Source organism: Haliotis rubra, unplaced genomic scaffold (genome assembly GCF_003918875.1).
Source record: "Haliotis rubra isolate DU_JTF1 unplaced genomic scaffold, ASM391887v1 Scf187, whole genome shotgun sequence".
Taxonomy (NCBI): domain Eukaryota; kingdom Metazoa; phylum Mollusca; class Gastropoda; order Lepetellida; family Haliotidae; genus Haliotis; species Haliotis rubra.
This window is the reverse complement of record NW_025765858.1, coordinates 323,676-346,771: the sequence shown is the minus strand read 5'-3', so window position 1 is coordinate 346,771 and position 23,096 is coordinate 323,676. Positions and strand designations below refer to the sequence as shown.

General features: G+C 41.6%; 1 protein-coding gene across 1 annotated transcript in view; it reads right to left on the bottom strand.

The window, feature by feature from the left end:
* LOC124274031 (multidrug resistance-associated protein 1-like) overlaps positions 1 to 22,482 on the bottom strand; it is a 97,288-nt gene extending 74,806 nt beyond the window's left edge. The window contains exon 1 of the mRNA XM_046709361.1: positions 22,252 to 22,482. The gene's annotated coding sequence lies outside the window, so the exon portion shown is untranslated. The remainder of the gene's footprint in view (positions 1 to 22,251) is intronic.
* Positions 22,483 to 23,096: the final 614 nt, after the last annotated feature.

Sequence of the window (23,096 nt, the reverse complement as noted above, 5' to 3'; positions counted from 1 at the left end):
TGTGAAAAGAGCTATTCTAAAATTACACTGACTGTCCACTGCGCGTGTCATAAAGAGGGTCAAGGGATTTAAACTAGACACGGACTATTGATGGAGGTATCCCGTCGGGAGCGTCACCTTTGAGAAATTTAGTGATGCCTACCAGGTGTTAATTACAGTTCAGTGAGGCGAATCTGTACCGCTCCGTTGAAAAAGAATGTCATAAAAACTTACAAATTAAACTTTGTTGGTGCTGTCATCCAATAGTGAACAATTCAATTTACGCCATAGAGACTTCATTAAGTGGGACTGAGAAGCTGGCATGATGGAGGAGAACAGGTTTTATGGATTTACAACCTCTTTACTGCAGCAGGTGCGTCGTTTCGATGTAGACGCTAACGCCTATCATGAACATGCAGTAGTGAGTGAGTGAGTGAGTGAGTGAGTTCAGTTTTACGCCGCACTCAGCAATATTCCAGCTATATGTCGGCGTTCTGTAAATAATCGAGTCTGGACCAGACAATCCAGTGATCAACTTTAAACATCGATCTACGCAATTGGGATACGATGACATGTGTCAACCAAGCCAGCGAGCCTGACCACCCGATCCCGTTAGTCGCCTCTTACAACAAGCATGGGTTACTGAAGATCAATTCTAACCCGGATCTTCACAGGTCACATGTAGTAACACACATTATAATTTGGTTCACATTTCGAGTAATTTCTAATTGGGTTCAAATCGTATACGGGAGTGTGACATCTAATTTCCAGCACAAAACTTTGATAAGTTGACAGACTCATAACCTTTCATAACAAACAACTAGTCTCTGAAATGAACATATTTACAGAAAAAACAGTTCATAATAGAAATAAATACAATAGAATGAAAAGGAGACCTGGGACTTTCTTTATTTTAAGAAAACTGTGGAAATCTAGACTTGTCCCCAAATCTAGACTTGAATGGGCTTTCTTGAATATATTCCTCGCTAAATAATTATCTACAAAGAATATCCAACATACTTTGAGGAATTTAAAAGCGATTTGTATGAGCACAATCTGCTTGAGCAGATTCTGTTAGTTATATGCCTGCTTCGGGTGACGGAGCCGTATTTCCACCAAACTCTATGGGATTTTGTCCCGGACCTTTTATCATGGGGGATGATCTGACGCAGGTTCTGCTCTGTTACTACCCTGGTTCTAGCAACGGGTCGCTGAACAGTTTTAACGTCTGGATAAACACGAATGCCCTCGTTTTACTACATGCAACAAATACAAGGAAACACCACAACATCGGGATGCCATTGTGTGAAACAATCACGCGGTCGTGGTATGAAGCAAATTCGACGACAGCGTGACAGAGATCGAAAGACCGCGACATGGAACAATGTTTCAAAACGTAGCACATTGACCTTTGTCTCAAAACGTAGAACACGGACCTTTGTCTCAAAAAGTAGGACATGAACCTTTGTCTCAAAACGTAGGACATTGACCTTTGTCTCAAAACTTAGGGGACACGGACCTTTGTCTCAAAACGTAGAACACGCACCCTTGTCTCAAAACGTAGGACATGGGCCTTTGTCTCAAAACGTAAGACATTGACCATTCTCTGAAACGTTGGTCATGGACCTTTGACTCAAAAGATAGGACATGGACCATTCTCTCAAACGTAGGACACGGATCTTTGTCTCAAAACTTAGGGACACGGACATTTGTCTCAATACTTACCATATGGACCTTTGTCTCGAAAGGTAGGACATGGACCTTTGTCTCATAACGTAGGACATGGATCTTTGTCTCATAACGTAGGACATGGATCTTTGTCTCATAACGTAGGACGTGGACCTTTGTCTCATAACGTAGGACATGGATCTTTGTCTCATAACGTAGAACGTGGACCTTTGTCTCAAAACGCAGAACGTGGACCTTTGTCTCATAACGTAGGACATGGATCTTTGTCTCATAACGTAGGACATGGATCTTTGTCTCATAACGTAGGACATGGATCTTTGTCTCATAACGTAGGACATGGATCTTTGTCTCAAAACGCAGAACGTGGACCTTTGTCTCATAACGTAGGACATGGATCTTTGTCTTAAAACGCAGGACATGGACCTTTGTCTCATAACGTAGGACATGGATCTTTGTCTTATAACGTAGGACATGGATCTTTGTATCATAACGTAGGACATGGATCTTTGTCTCATAACGTAGGACATGGATCTTTGTCTTATAACGTAGGACATGGATCTTTGTCTTATAACGTAGGACGATGGACCTTTGTCTCATAACGTAGGACATGGATCTTTGTCTCATAACGTAGGACGTGGATCTTTGTCTCATAACGTAGGACATGGATCTTTGTCTCATAACGTAGGACGTGGATCTTTGTATCATAACGTAGGACATGGATCTTTGTATCATAACGTAGGACGTGGACCTTTGTCTCATAACGTAGGACATGGATCTTTGTCTTATAACGTAGGACATGGATCTTTGTCTTATAACGTAGGACATGGATCTTTGTCTGAAAACGTAGGGCATGGATCTTTGTCTCAAAACATATGACGGGGTATAGCTCAAGTTTCGAATAAGTACTTTCCACGCAAACAAACTATTTCGCATGTTGGGACTCTTAGAGTTGAGTGATGACGGTGTATGATCAGGTAAAAGTCAACGAAATCACTGCTATTTCAGACACGTATGAATATTTTGAAATGCTACAGTCCGTTTGGCTCAAAAGTGGACCGATGAATTGCAATCTAACTCGAAAACTGATAAAAATAAAATACTCAATGAAACGCTGATCATAATCAAAACATCAGACCAACTCTGTGAGTATTTTACATAATTTATGTTTTAAAAATAAAAAAAGTTGTGTAACAAACTATCATTAAAATTTTGACACAGTTCATTACTTGTTATGAGGGAGGAGTGCAAAGAGAGGAACACTCAGGTGTATGCAAAGCACGTGCACAAGTTTGAGCCAAACGGACTATACTTTACATCTGTTTAAATAAGAAATTGTTTCTTCTCAGATTTAAAAAGGTTGAAGACAGGTGCTAAAATATTAATCTGCTCCTGATGAGGAATGACGAATTGTCTGATGAAATAGGTCACTGTCACCAAGCCTCCGCACTTCCTCTGTAAATTTCACTCCGTACAAATAATCCGTCATTCTTCGTTACAAGTTTTTGTTTTTCTGATATCATCTGATTACTTGGGTTGACATGTTTTATTACCGTAAATTACATATTATACGTTACGTTATTGACCTGTATGTTCATACATTTAAATAAAGTGTTATTCTGGTGTCATTGAAGATGAGGTTCAGGCGATATTTATTTTCACACAGTTTAAGATTGTAATATTTACACCATCTTTAGGTGTTGTCGGACGCCGCAATCAGTACCACTGCAGCTACGTAGCAGCGGTCTGTAAACAATCGAGTCTGCACCAAGCAATCCAGTGATCAACATCATGAGCCGATCTACGCAACTGGGCTACAATGACATCAGGCAACCAAGTCAGCGAGCCTGACCACCCGATCCCGTTAGTCGATTCTTACGAAAAACATGGGTTGCTGAAGACCAATTCTTACGAAAAGCATCACTTTCTGAAGAATTTAAAACCGGATCTTTACGGGTCTTGTTCACATATACAAATGTCAATAGACTATGATAAACTGGAGGAATGAAAGCCATATACATTTGTACATCCAATGTGCGAAATAGTTTCCAAATCTTGCTAGCCAATCTGGTTAGCTATGCCTGAAAGTTACCAGCCTACAAAATAATTCACAAGCCCGAAATGTGAATCTAGAAACTATACAGAAGGTTACGAAAAGGTAAATTACCATTAAAAACAACAACAAATGACCCCATGAATATTCACTAGTCAGTCGGGTCAGTGATTGTGGAGATTTACTGGACGACTGGATTTTTACTAGTCACGGGCTAGCGGACCAGTAGCTGCTTCGAACACCATGTACATCATGTAGCGTTGAAACACGTCTTATTCCCCTTCACTCGACTAAAATTTACTGTCTTGCCGTTCGACATTAATTTTATGATTGAATAACCTGCTTGTCTGTGGAAAAAAAGTTCATATTTGAAAATAACATTTGACTCTAATTACAAACTTTATGAAAACGTTACTAAGGGAAAATCAGTCACCGAAACGCTGCAAAATATAGGTCCAAAAACACAACTATCAGACCGGTATCAAATACATCTCCCACAAAAACAATATCTTCTTAGTTTCATTTTCAAGATATTTTCATCTCGTATCTGAAATGAACTCTTACATATTCAATATAAAAAACCACTGCTCCTTAATCATGTCAATATAATACAGTAAAGCGGAGCCCGAAGATTTTCTCCATTTTCAGACGGGACATGAAACTATGAATACACAATGACCTGACACTGTGTTAATCGAGACTTTCTACATACTCGCATGGGTTGTATTGGGTATATTTGTTTCAGGGTCTGCATTAGACTAACGCTTAGTCTCTGAATATATATTGAGGGAATGAGTATGGTTTTACGCCGCATTTATCATATTCCGGCAATATCACGGCGGATGACACCAGAAATGGACTCCACACATTGTACCCGTGTGGGGAATCGATCCCAGTTCTTTGGCGTGACGAACAAACGCTTTAACCAGTAGGCTATCCCACCACCCCCTGTGAATATATATAATTTTGATAGTAGCAAATAACCCATTTAAACTGAAAAGGAGCCCCAGTGAGATGGGAGATTCCTGAACCTGAAGAAATCTAGACTTGCTTCATTTAGAGCTTCAGCAGTGCAGGAAGGGCTTGGCTGTAGGGAAAATAATGTGGTTCAGGGACAGTGAGACAGACTACATTGCAGGAAGGGCTAGGCTGTAGGGAAAATAATGTGGTTCAGGGACTGTGAGACAGACTACATTTTCAGCCATACTCAATGTGGCTGACTGACTGAGTTTGGTTTTACGCCGCTTTTAGCAGTATTCCAGCAACATCATGGCGTGGGACACCAGAAATGGGCTTCACACATTCTACCCATGTGGGGATTCGAACCCGGGTCTTCGGCGTGACGAGCCAACGCTTTAACCACTAGGCTACCCCACCGTCCCCTCAATGCGGGGGTACACTTTATTTTGTTCGGCATTGCTTGCATCAATACCTCCAGACACATTAAATTCTATTTTCATATTTCAAGTTTCCTAATTACATATTTATAAGCCACTTGATACATCCATATCACCACATCAGTGATGATGGTTGGAGATAGCAGTCGGGAAGTATTATCTTTTCCGCATGACAGTACACGTGGGAATATATATGTTATGACAAAGAGAGACTGCTGACGCTGCAATTGCCCAGAGACCATACAATCACAGTTTTAGGGTCTCTGATTTAACAAAGGATGCATACAGCGGCAGGGCTACAGATAAGGGGTGTACAGGCGTAATGTACGCCTCAAAATCAATTAAGTACGACATAATATAAGATTTCAAGCGTATCGTGTACAATACTGCAGCCTTCTGCATTACCCACAGTGTCAGAAGGGCTGTGCTCCCGTTGGAGAACCCGGGCACTCTCCTGGTCTACGCTAAGAGATCAGGAGGTACCAAACCAAGCGAACCGAGATCAATAGGGAGCCTGACGGCATTGTACTTGGGGTGCAAATTATTATTATTATTATACGACGCCGCATTTACCAACACATATATATTACAGTTATATATATTACGTATATATATTACGGTGTAACGTCGGAGGAAAGCCCAACCTAATGCAGGTGTAGGCCACTATATATGAGCCCATTAGCATGGAGATGTCATAGACACATCTAGAAACATTACCTGGGCGAACCCAGATTAGAAAGTTTTGAAGTTATAAGCATTCCCGTATTTTGATTATATGGAGTACATGCAGCACGCACAAGTATGTACTTGCATACGTGCGAGTGCGAGTGTGCGTGCGAGTGTGCGTGCGTGCGTGCGTGCCTGTATGCATGTATGAATGTATCTGCATTCATCCTATAATGTTTTGGGTTTTTTTCTCTATCGCGGATAATGTCCTTTTAGTTACGTGCCATGCGTCGTTACGCAACACATGTTATCAAGACACACTCATAAAGTATTGTTCCTTCTGTATGACAGTATGTCAGCCTTGCGGGTTGCGATGACCTTGTGTTAAATGCTCATTCCTGCTGTACTGACATGTGGTATTGTTAAATATTGCTGGCAAGCCTTCAGGCTCCCCGGTGAATGACAACCCCCGGAGGAGACGGGAAGGGAGAAGATGGGTTGGAGGAGATGGGGTGGGAGAAAATGGAATCGGAGGAGATGGGGAAGGAGAAGATGAGTGTGTGAAAATGGGGTCGGATATAAGGAAGGAGGAGATAAGATCGGAAAAGATGGACTTGGAGAAGATGGGTGTGTGGAAATGGGGTCGGAGAAGATGGGGAAGGAGGATATGGAATGGAGGAGATTTGGTAGGAGAAGATGGGGTCGGAGGAGATCGGGCCGGAGGAGAAGGGGTCGGAAAAGATGGGGTTGGAGAAGATGAGGTTGTAGAAGATGGGGTCTGAGGAGACTGGGTTGGAGAAGATACCTGTTGAATCGATTGCTTGACGGTAACGAGAAAGTATAACCAATTTTGTTTTTATTGTATGTGTACATGTGCGTGCGTGTGTATGTGTGCGTAAGTGTATGTGTTTGAGTGTTATGTGAATTAATATACTCATGCCAATAATGGTTGTCACCCCCCTCCCCACCCAAACCCCACCCCACACACCCTCTCCAATAAAAACAATTGAAGGGGGTGACAACCATTATTGGCAAGAGAATATTAAGAGATCGTGAAAAAATTACGTTAATACTGCAAACTTCGTTTATAACGAACGCGCTTCTAACGAACTGGCGGATATTTCGAAGTGCTCTTCGTCGCTATCTATTTAGTCGAAACATAAGCCTTCCTTGATGTAATTGGCTAATTTCAAAGTGAGTGGTTTACAACTGGATTTCATTATTGAGGTGAATTTAACTATTTAGGGATTACTACAAACATACTGATATTTAGTTCGTATTTTGCTAGACATAGGCATGTTAAACGGAATTGGTATTCGTCGCCCACTGCTTCATGACAAATGTACATTGTCTGTCAGTTCTAACAACTCTAGTGCAGGAAGCAACTTACACCTGTAGCATTGCTTAGCGTGGCATGAAACAATAAACATGCACGCATGCACGCACACACACAGTGTAATCTCCTATGCTACTGCAGGTGATAAACCTCCGACTCATTATTTTATATCAGTAAACATTTATGAAAGAAACGCATACTGATATATTCTGTGCACGTTTCCTCAGCAAATAACATGAAGTTTTAATAAAAGCAAAAAACCGACAAATCCCTTAATCAACTTAATACAAAAATGTACGTGCAAAAGCACGATTCAGAATATGTCATAAGCATGTGCTTATTAACTATCAGAAATATTGACACCAGGAGTCCGCGAAATAAACATAAATATCAGGAACATGTTTTATTATTAACATGAATTCATTAACATTAATTTGATAACTCATATCTACAGGTTGATGGATGGCATCCCAATTTGATTGTTGAGATTATCTTGTAAATTCGTGAAATCAATAATACATTTGATCGGTTACCTGCTTCAGTGATGTCAGTATGTCCGATTCCAATATCACATTTATTAAAGTGTGGTTGAGACAACTAGTGTGATTCTTTTCACGATGTCAGGAAATAGGACTGACTGACTGACTGAGTTGGTTTTACGCCGCTTTTAGCAATATTCCAGCAATATCACGGCGGGGTCACAAGAAATGGGCTTCACTCATTGTACCCTTGTGGGGATTCGAACTCGGAACTTGGGCGTGACGAGCCAACGCTTTAACCACTAGACTACCCCACCGCCCCTCGGGGAATAGGAAATATCATTGCTTCAGTATATACAGTTAGTAACAAATCAGTAATGTCAACACATATTGGTGGGCGGTCGGGTAGCCTAGTGGTTAAAGCGTTCGCTCGTCACGCCGAAGGCCCGGGTTCGATTCTCCACATGGATACAATGTGTGAAGCGCATTTCTGATGTCCCCCGCCGTCTTTTTGCTGGAATAGTGCTAAAAGCGGCGTAAAACCCAACACACTCACGCTCACTCAATACATATTGCTGAAAAAAAATTAAAAGCGGGGTTAAACTAAACTCACTCATCACATGAATATTAGTATCATGAAAACGACACAAAAAGAATTCATGCTATGGGCTATTTTAGTTATAAAAGTTAAAACGACGTGCCATAACAGCGCAACCATGTTATACCGTGTCTCGGTACACCCTACTTAACGCAAGTTGCTAAGTGACTACGCTATTTGGTACTCTAGATTGATACTAGAATGTGACATCCCATTGACTTGTCGACCCGGAATGCGATACTTTGCAATACAACTTGACCCAAAATTTGACCTTTGTATCACCTGACAGAATGTGACCTGTATAGATGTATATATGGTAGTACGTGTTTTTCATCGTGTGCGAGTACTGTATCCGTCTGTAAATCGCATTACTGTAAATGTGTGTTCACTGCAGTACTGTGCCCGTGTGTAAATAGCAGTATGGAACCCGTTTGTAAATTACACTACTTTACCCATGTGTAAAATACAATACTGTACACGTGTGAAAATTACAGAACTGCACCAGTGCTGTACCCGAGTGTAAATTACAGCACTGTACCCGTGTGTAAATTACAGTGTTGTACCCGTGTGTAAATTACAGTGCTGTACCCGTGTGTAAATCACAGTGTTGTACCCGTGTGTAAATCACAATGTCGTATCCATGTGTAAATCACAGTCCTGTACCCGTGTGTAAATCACAATGTCGTATCCATGTGTAAATTACAGTGCTGTACCCGTGTGTAAATTACGGTACTGTACCCGTGTCCATATTGCATGTGCATAAGCTGACTTATACGCTATCACCTGACAGAATACGACCTGTGGATGTATATATCGTAGAAAGCGGTTTGCAAAGTGTGTACAATGCAGTACTGTACTCGTGTGTACCACTGCAGTACAGTCAGACAAGGTAATTAGTCTTAAAATTATTGAGAATTGGATTTGCAACTGATACAAAACTCGAATGTCGTTAGGACTGGTACAGTCAACAAAACTGATTTTGAGCCTGAGGAGTTCACACAGAAACCCTCGAGGCGAGAGTATGAGCTATAAACGGGGGATTTACAAATGAAGTACGCGTTGTAGAACTCCTTGATCTCTATGATTTACCATTGTATATGACAATGTTCAGTTGACATTGTTTCTGGTTTTGTTTATAGGGTCACGCCGGCTGTGCGTCTGACTGCTGAAACGTTAATGTGAGATATGCGGCCTCTTGAAGAAGGCGTTTGAACAGTTTTATTCATGGCTGTATATAAAGTATTTGGAGGCTCCATGTTGACATTGCTACATCAATAAGCTTGAGCTTAGATAACGTGTAGGAGTGTTGTTTGGGCCTTGTTGGCGACACTCGGTCATATATAAGCATTGGTTCAGCAATGTGACGTCAGAACAAACGGGAATTTATATACTTGTTTGAGGGTTAACAACAATTTCAGTTTGGCGGTATGGCAAGTGAAGACATGACATGACTGACTGACTGAGTTTAGTTTTACGCCGCTTTTAGCAATATTCCAGCAATATCAAGGCGGGGGACACCAGAAATGGGCTTAACACATTGTGCCCATGTGGGGAATCGAACCCGGATCCTCGGCGTGACGAGCCAACGCTTTAACCACTAGGCTACCCCATCGCCCCTGACATGACATGACATGACATGACATAGTGTATGAGTGAGTGAGTGAGTAAGTCAGTCAGTGTGATCTTCATTCTTGACGTTGGTTAGACTAACGCTTAGTCTCTGAATATATATAATTTTGATAGTAACAAACAAACCCATTTAAATTGAAAAGGAGCCCCAGGGAGACCAGAGCCTGAAACCTGAGGAAATCTAGACTTGCTTTATTTAGGGCTTTAGCACTGCAGATAGGGCTTGGCAGTAGGGAAAATAATGTGGTTCAGGGACTGAGGGACAGACTGGACGTTGGTTGGCAATTCGACTACATTGATAACAACTTTTAGTGTATTGCGTAGACGTTTCGTAGATTCTCACATTGTTTTCTCAAGCTAAAAGTGCAAAAACACAAGATCTTGTTATCCACGGTGTATGCTTCGTTGTGCACTTAACCCTTTCCCACAGACTGGGGGAAATCTAAACCTGGATAGTATTTATCTTCTGAAAAAATATTACGTAAGACTTTCTGTCGTTATGTGAAATACCAGCCCACTTCCAGCTGCAGCATGAAAGGGGGCAGATAATAGTCTGCACAACAGAATGCTTGGTCCCATCTCGCGTAAACAAGAAATACCTCTGCCCCAGATGAACAGACCTTTTCCATCCCCGCCGCCGACAAGCCCGGGTGAAGGTTATGACGCTGAACATGCAGACAGATGGGGTGTTTATCTTAACTGTGCAGCAACACTGATGTTGAGAAAGGATTGAAAGTTACACTTCACTGATTTTCTAGTTATATAAATAAATAAAAATATAAATAAAATTGACGTGCCCCAATGAACGTGTCATTGGATGAATAGTGCTGTAGGCGATAAACACCGAGTGAGTGAGTATTGTTTTACGCCGCTCAACGGCGGGGGACACCAGAAATGGGCTTCACACATTGTACCCACCCGATCCCGTTAGTCACCTCTTACGACAAGCAGGTTTGCTGAAGACCATTTTTAACCCGAATCTTCATGGTTATGTAAGTAAAGGGGCCGTATCACAAGAACCAAGAGTCTTTAAAATAATTTCAATATAATTCATGACATTTACTTCTACACAGGGTTATGTTTAATATCGCCTACCATGTGTTGAATACACAGTAAACTACGGTTATTACGAACATATTTCAGTTCGACTTAACCGTAGTTCGTCTTACGCAAAATATTCAGCAAGAGGCCGTACCCGAAATTGTCGAAGTTGAGGTTGTTCCGAAATTTAGTATACGTATTCATTATTTAATAAAAAAAATTGCGGGTGAGTTGAACCTCGGATATCTCGAAGTATGCATTCTGGTCCTGTCAACTTCGAGTTCGACTATGTTTGACTGTATATGTCTTTTATGTCAGATACTGTATTTTATATGATTGTTGCTCTCATTTGGAATCCATTGTTCGACTAATCACCACACTTTGCCGAACTTGTATGTTTTAACAATAGGTGCCCCGACAGTAGATTGCATATGATTATACACAGCCTAGGAGTGAGTGAGTGAGTGGGTAATCGATGGAGAAAGTTTTTTGATGTTTGTATACTGGGCTTGCATATTGTTAACAGGCCTACGTATCATTAATAATTGTACACAATGAACTGATATCGTTTACATTCTTTATTAAAGATACTCGTTTCAAGCTTCCTAATAAATCATCAACATTATTTCAAAACACGAGCGGTTTGTATGGTGAATTTCTTTACTCAATTGAGACATTTTTACTGTGCGTATTTTACATATTATTTCTCAAATTAAACATTCGTTTTATGAAAAGAATAAAAAAAATCGTTGTGGTTTGTTTATTATGTAAATTAAATGAGACAAATTGTGTAGATTGTCAAGCGCAGTGATACATTAATACAGACACAAATATTCAGGTCAGCGTTAATACGGACACCTCTAATCTGGACAGCATTAATGCGGTAGTCACTAACCCGGACATCGTTAATGCGGGCAGCGTTAATACGGACACCGCTAATCTGGATATCGTTAATGTGGTAGTCATTAAAACGGACAGCGTCAATGCGGTCACCTTTAATACGGACACTGCTAATCTGGATATCGTTAATGTGGTAGTCACTAACCCGGCAGCGTTAATACAGTCACCGTTAATACGGACACCGCTAATCTGGATATCGTTAATGTGGTAGTCATTAAAACGTACAGCGTTAATGCGGTCACCTTTAATACGGACACCGCTAATCTGAATATCGTTAATGTGGTAATCACTATGCTACGGGCTATGGGGTAGCTTAGTGGTTAAACGTTCGCTCGTCAACCCGAACACCCCGGGTGGATTCTTCATGTGTGCACAATGTGCAAAGACCGTTTCTGGTGTCCCCCGCCGTGATATTATTAGAATATTACTAAAAGCGGCGTCAAACCATAGTAACTCACTCATCGAGAACAAATATAGTAGTCCAAATACGACGTTATTAGAAATTGCCAATAATGGCAAAAGCGGCATACAACAATGCCCACTTGTAGATAATTATTTTAAAATATTTTATATAAAAATCAGATGGCGATATTTCTTGGATGTAAAGCAAATGTATAAAGCACGTTTACAACAATGATCACATTTCATTCTCCGAGTCCAATTTACTCGACAGTCACATCAACGGCTTTGTCAGATCAGAATGGTCTCTATTAGGAACCTTGGACTGACAGACTAAACTGGTTCGACGAACTGATACACGTCTTAGACAGGTCTTGTTTGTTTCTGGATTAACAAATTACAGACGTCCAGTAATGTTGCTGTACATACAAGGAGATTGTATTATCCAGCGAAACTAACACATCCATTACTCATGATCCAGGTGAGTTGTCACACAGATCTTAAAGGCAAGTCACGCTAAGGTCAGGGCAACTGTATTGGTTGTAATGCATACAGTGTAAGTATCGTTACTTGTCTGATGACAGGGGAGGTCAGGTAGCCAAGTGGTTAAAGCGTTCGCTCGTCACGCCGAAGACCCGGTTCGATTCCCCACATGGGTACAATTTGTGACGCCCATTTCTGATGTCCCCCGCCGTAATATTGCTGGAATATTGTTAAAAGCGGTGTAAAACCATACTCACTCACTCACTCACTGTTTAATGACAAATATGACCACTTCAGTTACATATTGACTGTCACGGGTTTGCCCATGCGGATGTGGGAGTCTCGAGTTAAAATAGTTTTCATGACATTCCCAGCTACATTGCCATGACTGACATGTCATATTCTTACGGTTTATTTTCAAACTGTAAATATGATCAAGTGTTTATTTCAAAACATCACAGACACTAAACTGGGGAGCAAAGAAAGTGTGCCGATGTTTTCGGTTTTTTTTATTCATTACCTTGGCAACTAGTAGTCTGTTTGTTGTTTAACGCCGGATACGATGACATGTGTCAACCAAATCAGCGAGCCCGACCACCCGATCCCGTTAGGCGCCTCTTACGACAATCATGGGTATCTGAAGGCCAATTCTAACCGGGATCCTCACGGGTTCAATTGGGATATGATCATCCGTTGTTTAGAGCAAGATTTAAAAACTGTTTTGTAACTGAGAAAAATAAACGTGTGTGGATGTTTATCACCCAGTGGTCAGCCAGCAACTTGAAGAGTACATATTATACAAGGGTTAGGTCTACTAATGCCTACAGTGAAAAATGCCTACAGGGAATAATAGCTACAACGTTTGCAGTGACAGCGATACGCTTACCTGCACACAAGTAGATTGTTCCACTTAGTGTGCACTATTGCCTACAAAGGGATTAGGGGAGGCCAGCAAGGAGAGTAAAGAGTAAGATCAAGAGTATTAAATCGTTAGCTAGCTTATGTTTTGATAATTCCATACGCATTTAGTTCTCACACGAGAAGGAAATTGAAGAGTAAAGTAATTAATAGAGAGATTATTAAAGGGAGAAGGAAATGTATTGCTTTAAAATTGAAGACGGTGATGATGACAAGATTCTCTGCTTCGCCACAAGTGACCGCCTGACCCTCCTGCAAGAAGTGGACACCCTCTACATGGACGGCACCTTCTACTCCTGTCCTCCTCTCTGGGATCAGCTGTACGTCATCCATGGCCTAGTCGGAGGGAAGATGACCCAGTTGGTCTTCTGTCTACTGCCGAATCGTCAACGCCGCACCTATGAACGCCTGCTACGTCTCCTGAACGACAAGATCCAGCAGACAACGGGATCGCCCCTTCAGCCTGATGTCATCCAGACGGATTTCGAAATCGCTGCCATCAACGCTGTTGAGACCGTCTTCCCCAACTGCGACGTCCGTGGATGCTATTTCCACTACAGCCAGGCTCTCTGGAGGAAAGTACAGAACCTCGGCTTCAGCGAAGCCTACCAGCAGGATCCTGAGGTCCACAGATGGGTCCGACGAGCAGCAGCACTCCCCTCCTCCCAGTGGCCATAATAATAATAATAATAATAATGTGTCCATTTATATAGCGCCAAACTCCACACCAGGTATGCTCATAGCGCTAACAATCAATAAGGCATTATTAAAGTCCATAGAACTTTTGTAAAGAAAGGTTTTGAGATGGCACTTAAAGTTTTCAAGGGTTGGAGACAGCTTAAGTTCATCAGGGAGGGAATTCCATTTGACTGATGCCATGTTCTGATAAGACTTGCAGCCAAATGATTTTAGGTTCCACTTTGGTACATAGAGCAGATTAGCCGAGGATGAACGCAGAGTTCTTGTTGGCATGTAAGGAGAGAGGAGTTCTTGAAGATACACTGGTGCAATACCATGAATGGATTGATAAGCAAGTGTAAGGATCTTATAGTCAATGCGAGCCTCAATAGGCAACCAGTGAAGAGACAACAGGATGGGAGTGATGTGGCAGCGTTTTGGTTGGAGAGTAACTATGCGGGCAGCTGTGTTCTGGATTTGTTGGAGCTTTTGGATGGACTCTTGTGAAGCTGCAACCAACAAGCTGTTGCAATAGTCAAGTCGTGAGAGAATCAGTGTTCTCACCAGGGCAGCCGCAGCATCCTGTGACAGGAGATGTCTGATCTGTCCAATGTTACGGAGATGGAAGTAACATTTTCTGCACAGATCCAGAATCTGTTTCTTCATGGAGAGGTCAGGTTGGAGTAGGACGCCAAGATTTCTGACATGTAGAGAAGGCTGAATGACCATGTTTCCAACTTTCAACTCAACATGTTGTGATTTTACTAACATGTTTCTTGTGCCAACAATCATACCCTCTGTCTTGTGTTCATTTAATTTTAGTTTGTTATTGAACATCCATGAACCAATATGGTCAATGGCATCTTCAATTCTGGTCAAGCCAGAACTGTTGTCATAGCCCATGGTAATACCATCAAACAACTGAGTATCGTCAGCATAAAGATGATGATTAGTGGCTTTCTCACAAAGCAGATCACCAAGTTCTTTGGTATACATAGAGAACAATACAGGACCGAGAACCGATCCCTGTGGTACACCACAAAGAATAATAGCTTCCACCGACTGAGCATTACGAACAGCAACAGATTGAGTCCTGTTTGATAAGTAGGACCTAAACCACAGAAGAGCCATATCATTTAATCCATACTGGAACTGAAGTCTTGATAGAAGTATCTGGTGATCCACCGTATCAAACGCGGCCGATAAGTCCAAGAGAACAAGAACGGCTGAGTTCCCCCTGTCAACGCTCCACTGCAAATCATTTACAACACGGAGCAGGGCTGTTTCCGTGCTGTGGAATGACCTATAGGCGGACTGGAATTTGTGATAGAGGTCATGTTTACTCAAGTGCTGACTAACTTGCATCTTCACAGCTCTTTCAAGTACCTTGGAGAGGAATGGAAGATTAGACACTGGCCTATAGTTGCTGAAACAGGTGGAGTCTAAACCAGGTTTTTTCAGCAAAGGTTTCACAATTGCCTGCTTGAAGCAACCTGGAACAGTGCCACATTTCAAGCTTAAGTTGATAATCTGAGTGAACACAGGAAGTAAAATGTCAAAATATTCCAAGACAAATTTAGTAGGGGCTGGATCAAGTGTACACGTTGTGCCCTTTGATTGTTTGATGATGCAGATAATCTGTTCCTCTGTGAGCGGGTCGAAGGAATCAAAACTCTCACCTTGAAAGCGTGCAGCAGTTCCAGCAATTGACTCAGGAGAAAATTCTTGCCTAATCTTCTCAATCTTAGAAGAAAAGAACTTGCCAAAGTCGTTTGCAAGAGTCAAATCATCCTCCACATTAGGTAGAGTAGTGTTTGACGTCTTTCCAAGTAAGGAAAACAGATGAGTAAAGAGGTTCTGCAGAAGCTGGAGAAAGCGGAGAGAAATAAGCTGGTGCAGATGGCTCATGGCGCCCGTCCCCCACCCCGCAAGAGGACGTACACAGAAATTGACCAGAGACTCACTCGTCTGAAGGCCCAGCTGACATCTGGTATCAAGACACCCCTGGAATTCCTGACTGCTGCAGGATATTTGATCAAGCGAGCTTGAAAACCAAATGACTATGTTGATGAATGTGTGAAACTGTGTGTATACATGTAAATTACTTTTGGTTACCACAATGACTTTATTAATGAATGTGGTAGTTGACTGTGTGAAAGATGTATATATGTATATATAATCATGAATCAAATTAAGTTTTAATTACATTTTAATCCAAATAAATGATTATGTTTATTTATGTAAATTTATTTATCTCAAAACAAACTACTATGTGAAAGATATGAATAAAGTTTAAGAAAATTAAGAAAAATATGACAACAATGTGAAAGATATGTATATGAATGTACATATGTATATGAATGACCAAATAAAATGTCTCTCAACATAGAAAGTTACTGTTTTCTATATACTGTAGGCATTAGTGCACTTTGAAATAGGACCATGCCACTTTATTGAAAGGTTGAAGGCAGGTGCAATCAGCAGCACTGGTGCGTAAAGTTGTTTATTTAACACTGTAGGCATTATTCACTGTAGGCATTAGTAGACTCCACCTATACAAGATAGGTCGGGGAGTTCTTAATGAGTGACCACATTCGGCAGCTCGAGCTGCTAGTTTTCGGGGCAGGGGCAGCCTAGTGTTTAAAGGGACAGGGGCAGCCTAGTGTTTAATGGGACAGGGGCAGCCTAGTGTTTAATGGGACAGGGGCAGCCTAGTGTTTTAGTGTTCCCCACGTGGGTACAACGTGTGAAATTTATTCCTGGTGTCCACTGCCGTGATACTGCTGGAATATTGCTAAAAGCGGTGTAAAACTTACCTCATTCACCTGAGAGTTTTCAGAACTTCCCAGCTCCGAAGCACAAGCAAATATGAACTTATGTAAAAACAAATCTTTCATATTAAAAAAGAAACGATGACAGTTTTAATATACAATAACAAACGGACACAAAAATCACTCAGGAGTTTATGAGAATTTTCCAAAGGTAAATTCGACATGTTATTTTTTAACATACTATGAAAGGAAATATTGAATTATTTATGAACATGATTCAGATAAATATGAATCTATTGATGCAGCCAGTAACTCGAGCTGTCCTCGGTGGGAGATCGCTTACTATGCAACCAGATAGTGTGGGGACTGGGGCGATGTTTCTGTTCAGAGGGAACAGCTGGGGTTTTGTGTTGGGGAGTACAGATTGTCAAGAAACAATATTTATCGAGTAACCACACGTGGCTGTATCTCTAATATCTATACAGTGTTGATGGTATCATATTCGCTCACTGGATACTTCAACAAACTGTTGCTGGGTTGATACAAAGGAAAATGACAGAGCTAAATAAATTCTTTCGCGCGGAAAGATAATGAAGACCAGGATGTTTTGATAAATACCAGGAGATACATTTAGAAAATAATCAATAATATGTGATAATATGTTTTTCGCTGTTGCGAAATAAAATGCATTTTTAGTCGACGTTATTTGGCCAGTGCGAGTTATAGATGAGTGAGTAGTTTCACGCCGGATTTAGCAATATTCCAGCAATATCACAGCGGGGGACACCAGAAATGGGCTTCACACATTGTACCATGTTGGGAATCGAACCTGGGTCTTCAGCGTGCCGAGCGAACGCTTTTACCACTAGGCTACCCCACCGCTCCCACAGTTAGACAAGCGTGTCACTGACGTTGCTGCTGGACGGCGTCTCAACTACGACAGACACCTGGTGTCAGCTAAATTACATATTCTCCTGAATGTCTCCGTCTTGGCATAACATTCTGAATAGCCTTCGTCACTGTAAATTTAAAAATAATGAATCTAAATTAATAATAAAAAAATTCTGGTGTGTTTGTGACTGTGTTCCGATAAGAACATGGGACTTATAACTTATGCTTAACACAATACACAGCACATGCACCTCTGTTTAGTGAAACATCAATTTCTTATAACGTCGTATTTGAACTACTGTATTTGCTCTCGATGAGTGAGTGAGTGAGCATGGTTTTCCGCCGCTTTTTGCAATACTCAAGCAATATCATGATAAATAATCCACTCGTTTGGTACATGGAAACCAACAATCTTCTAACTGATATACAGTTTGGTTTCCGTAAGAACAGAAGTACCATTGATCATTAAGTGTGTTTGGAGTGAGTGAGTGAGTTTAGTCTTACACCGCTTTTAGCAATAGTCCAGCAATATCACTGCGGGGGACGCCTTAAAGTGGATTTATACATTGTACTCATGTGCATTACATTACACAGTGACGCGATGTTCGCGGACAGTCCTCGTAATGGTGGCCGTGTTTGGCAGCTTGCCTCCAGTCCTGCCCCACAACGAAGCACATGTAACGCATGTGGTCTCACCTTAGGCAAGTGAGTTTGTTCAAACTTGCCTCTGTCCACCCGGCAGTAAAAGTGGTTACCTGGTATGATCACAGGCCCTCGTGTCCTTGCGAGGATTAAAGAGGTTAAAAAAATATAAAAAACATTTGAGATGACCCCCGACTCGAAATGCTTCACAGTACAGTACATTATGATGTATTGTACTGTGTTACATTTCTAGTCGGGGGTCATCTCAAAAAAATATATTTTCAATTGTTAATCTTCGCAAAGACACGAGGGCCTGTGGGTATGATACGATGGTAGTCTGAATCTGAACCTTGAGCGCCTGACAGGGTACCGGTTGTATTCTCCACAGGGAGTGTTCTGTACTCGTTAACCGGGGGTGATATGTCAGCGCTTTGAGCATGCAATGTGCATGGATAAATGCACAATATAAATGGATATAAGTATAAATATATAAATATTATATACATAATTAGCGTTCTCTAGACTACAACATATAATCATGGTTCATAGCACGTTACAGTCATTTTAAGGAGTACAGAACAGCGATGCTATAAAAGAATTAGAAAATACACCCATGGTTAGTAGCCACCGACATCAAGGTCCATGATCTCATACAGCAGTTTAACGTATCATTGAACCGAACACACGCGACACACTCTAATAAATAACCCGATCGGGTAGTCACACAAACTATACAGACTGCAATTAAATATTCAAAACGGCATATTGTTTATTAGTATTGCAGTAAAGTAACCAGGGGGTCCTTTCACGAAGCAACCTTAACTAAGGTTAACCTTAACTCCCATTCTTTAACATTGCACTAAGGTTACCTTAGTAACCTACCATCCCCTTAGTGCTTTGTGAAAGGAGGCCCTGAAGAGTACAACTGAATACCAGACAAATACATGAAAGGATACCACGTTCCACATGAACCTGATGACAGTGCAAAGGGTCGTAACGTATAGTTGAGGTACGATAGATTAAACTTAAAGCATAATAGCAAAACGATTTCAACAAAGTAGAAGAAAGTAAAGTTTGTTACTTGGGTGAAATTACTAAACAGACGCAGAATGATTTGTGCCTGTCGTCCGTATTAGGAACATATCCCAGTTCTCATAGATAAACGCATTTACTGATTGAACTGACGGCCTCTCTGGTGTAGTGGTTAGAGCGTCCGCCCGGAGAGCGGAAGGTCGCGGGTTCGATCCCCGACAGCGTCATACCAAAAGATGTTAAAATATGGTACTTGTTGGTCCCTGCCTGGTGCTCGGCATTAATGGGTACAACAAGGACTGGTCGGCTTGGAGTCAGTATAATGTGTCTGAGTGGGGGTATTCATGCTTCACTGCGGCGTGGTATCTCAGTGGGCTAGCTTCAGTCTGGGCTAGTACAAGCAGCCTCACATACACATACACACGCATGCACGTCGTCATATGAGCGAAATATTCTCAAGCACGACGTTAAACCCAATTTCACCACACCTCACTGATTAAACTTAGGATAACGTTGTTTTTGTCAGCTTGAGATTATATGATATAGATTGACCGGGGTAACTATGATAAATGTGGACAATGCACGACCAGTTGCGAGTATGCCACGAAGGTGTATGTGGCACGCACGTGATTTGACCAACGTGGGATACAAACAGCCGTGAAGACAGATGAATGTGTTGCCCCCTGGTTCTGCAAGCTTAGGAGATTCTGATCCCGGATTATGTCCGATGCTCCTTATCAATGTGATCCTGACAGGTTAAGATAATGGAATGTGGTCTGTGAATCTATTATATTTCCAATTTCCAGTAACATAATGTCATAAAATATTTGTGAAACTTTGTCCGTTAATAGATCTATCGCATTAGTTTTAGTCATTAGCTTTGTTTCATACATACATGCATGCATACATACATACATACATACATACAGACGCACGCACGCACGCACGCACGCACACATACACACACACACACATACATACATACATACATACATACATACATACATACATACATGCATGCATGCATACATACAAACATGCATACATGCATGCATGCAAACAGACAGACAGACATACATACCTAGACAGACATACATACATACAGACATACATACAGACATACATACATACATACATACATACATACATACATACATACATACATACATACATACATACATACAGACAGAGACATACATACATACAGACAGACACGTACATACAGACAGACAGACACGTACATACAGACAGACAGACATACATGCATGCATGCACACACACACACGGCACACATGGACATTTGTTTTCTGAAAAGAATTCGAAATGAAAAGATAAAAACGGTGAGCGTTACGTTTAGACTCTTATTTAACGCCGTCAAGTGATATAATTAGTTCTGTTTTCATCACCACCATTACATACTCAATATGACATTCAAGGTATGTCCGCGGTAGATTAGCGTAGTAGTCTATCCCTGCCATATTGTTGTCATACTAATTCTTGTAACGAACTGTCACGTACGCTCCTCGCATGACTGCGGTCAAAGTACAACAAAAAGTCATGTACTTCAGTGTTAAAAATAACTAAAACTGAACGCTAACATCTCATTGAGAACACGGGGGGTGGGCTAGCCTTCTGGTTAAAGCATTCACTCGTCACGCCGAAGACCCGGCTCGATTCCCCACATGAGTACAACGTATGAAGCCCATTTCAGGTGTCCCCCGCCATGATGTTGATGGAATATTGCTAAAAGAGGCGTAAAATCCAACTCACCCACTCACTGTGTAATTAACTCATCGTTTATTTACTTAGGTCTTCTGTGTGGGTTGGTGTAGTGGAGCATCTTGCCAAGCGAGTTGATTCCCCAAACACTTTTAATAGATCGAACACGGCAAAGAATAAAGAATAAAAACAAGAAAGTCCCATCCCAATACCCATCGCTCACCCACCCATGGACGCTCAGCGGCGCGCGAAATACAGCTTGTTTACCTTCATGCATATATACATGTAAACACTACAACTCTAATACTCACCAAACAACTTTGAAATGTGAACTTTGGTGGCATATTCACGAGATTTGAGAGCGTGAACAAATGTGTAATACTGTAGTAGTTGTTTGACGGGCATTCTCGGATTTGGTGGGGACTGCCTCCGTGGTGTAGTGGTTAGAGCGTCCGCCCGGAGAGCGGAAGGTCGCGGGTTCGATCCCCGACCGCGTCATACCAAAAGACGTTAAAATATGTACTTGTTGGTCCCTGTCTGGCGCTCGGCATTAATGGGTACAACAAGGACTGGTCGGCTCGGAGTCAGTATAATGTGTCTGAGTGGGGTATTCATGCTTCACTGCGGCATGGTATCTCAGTGGGCTAGCACTATAAAACCAGCTTCAGTCTGGGCTAGTACAAGCAGCCGCACATACACAAACACACGCATGCACGTCGTCATATGAGCGAAATATTCTCAAGCACGACGTTAAACCCAATTTCACCTCACCTCACCTCTCGGATTTGGTGATGAAATAGCGAAGCATACAACTTGATGGTTACAATTTGTTTATTGCTTAGAGTGACGTTTCCATGTAGATTCACACATCGTTATTAAGCTGAAAGTGCTTAATCAAGAAGTTATCAACAAAGTTGTACGCTTCGGTACGTGTAAATGCTTAAAGGTACTTACAGAAACAGTCCTTTTTGCCTGTGTGGAGCTCAACTGCAATCTGCTTCCCCTTCGTTATTGCGCGTATTGACAGTGTGCCATGCATGAAGCTTCTGTAGCATATACAGGATTATATAAATGAATCAGTAAGGCGGTCAATATCTGGGACACGGTTATGTATCCTCCAGGCCGGGAAGTAATGAAATGTTTCTCGGGCATTTAAATATCTCGGAAAATCGAAAACGTGTTTCTAATTCTTCGCATCATGTGAAATGGCATGTTATCCGAACTTAATCCGAATAATCCTTAATTTCTTATCCGAGTTAAGTTTTACGGTGCATTTAGCAATATTCCAGCAACATCACAGCGGGGGACACCAGAAATGGGCTTCACATTGCACCCATGTTGGGAATCGAACCCGGGTCTTTGGCGTGACAAGCGAACGCTTTAACCACTTGGCTACCCCACCGCTCCCACAGTAAGAGTGAGTGAGTTTAGTTTTAGGCCGCTTTTAGCAATATTCCAGCAATATCACGGCGGTGGACACCAGATATGGGCTTCACACATTGTATCCATGTTGTGAATCGATCCCGGGTCTTCGGCGTGACGATTTAACCACAAGGCCACGCCACACACCCCCACAGTAGTGAGTGAGTTTAGTTTTACGTAGCTTTTAGCAATATTGCAGCAATAACACGGCGGTGGACACCAAAAATGGGCTTCACACATTGTATCCATGCTGTGTATCGAACCTAGTTCTTCGGCGTGACGAGCGATCGCTTTAACCACAAGGCTACCCCACAGCCCCGACAATAAGACTGACTGACTGACTGAGTTTAGTTTTACGCCGCTTTTAGCAATATTCC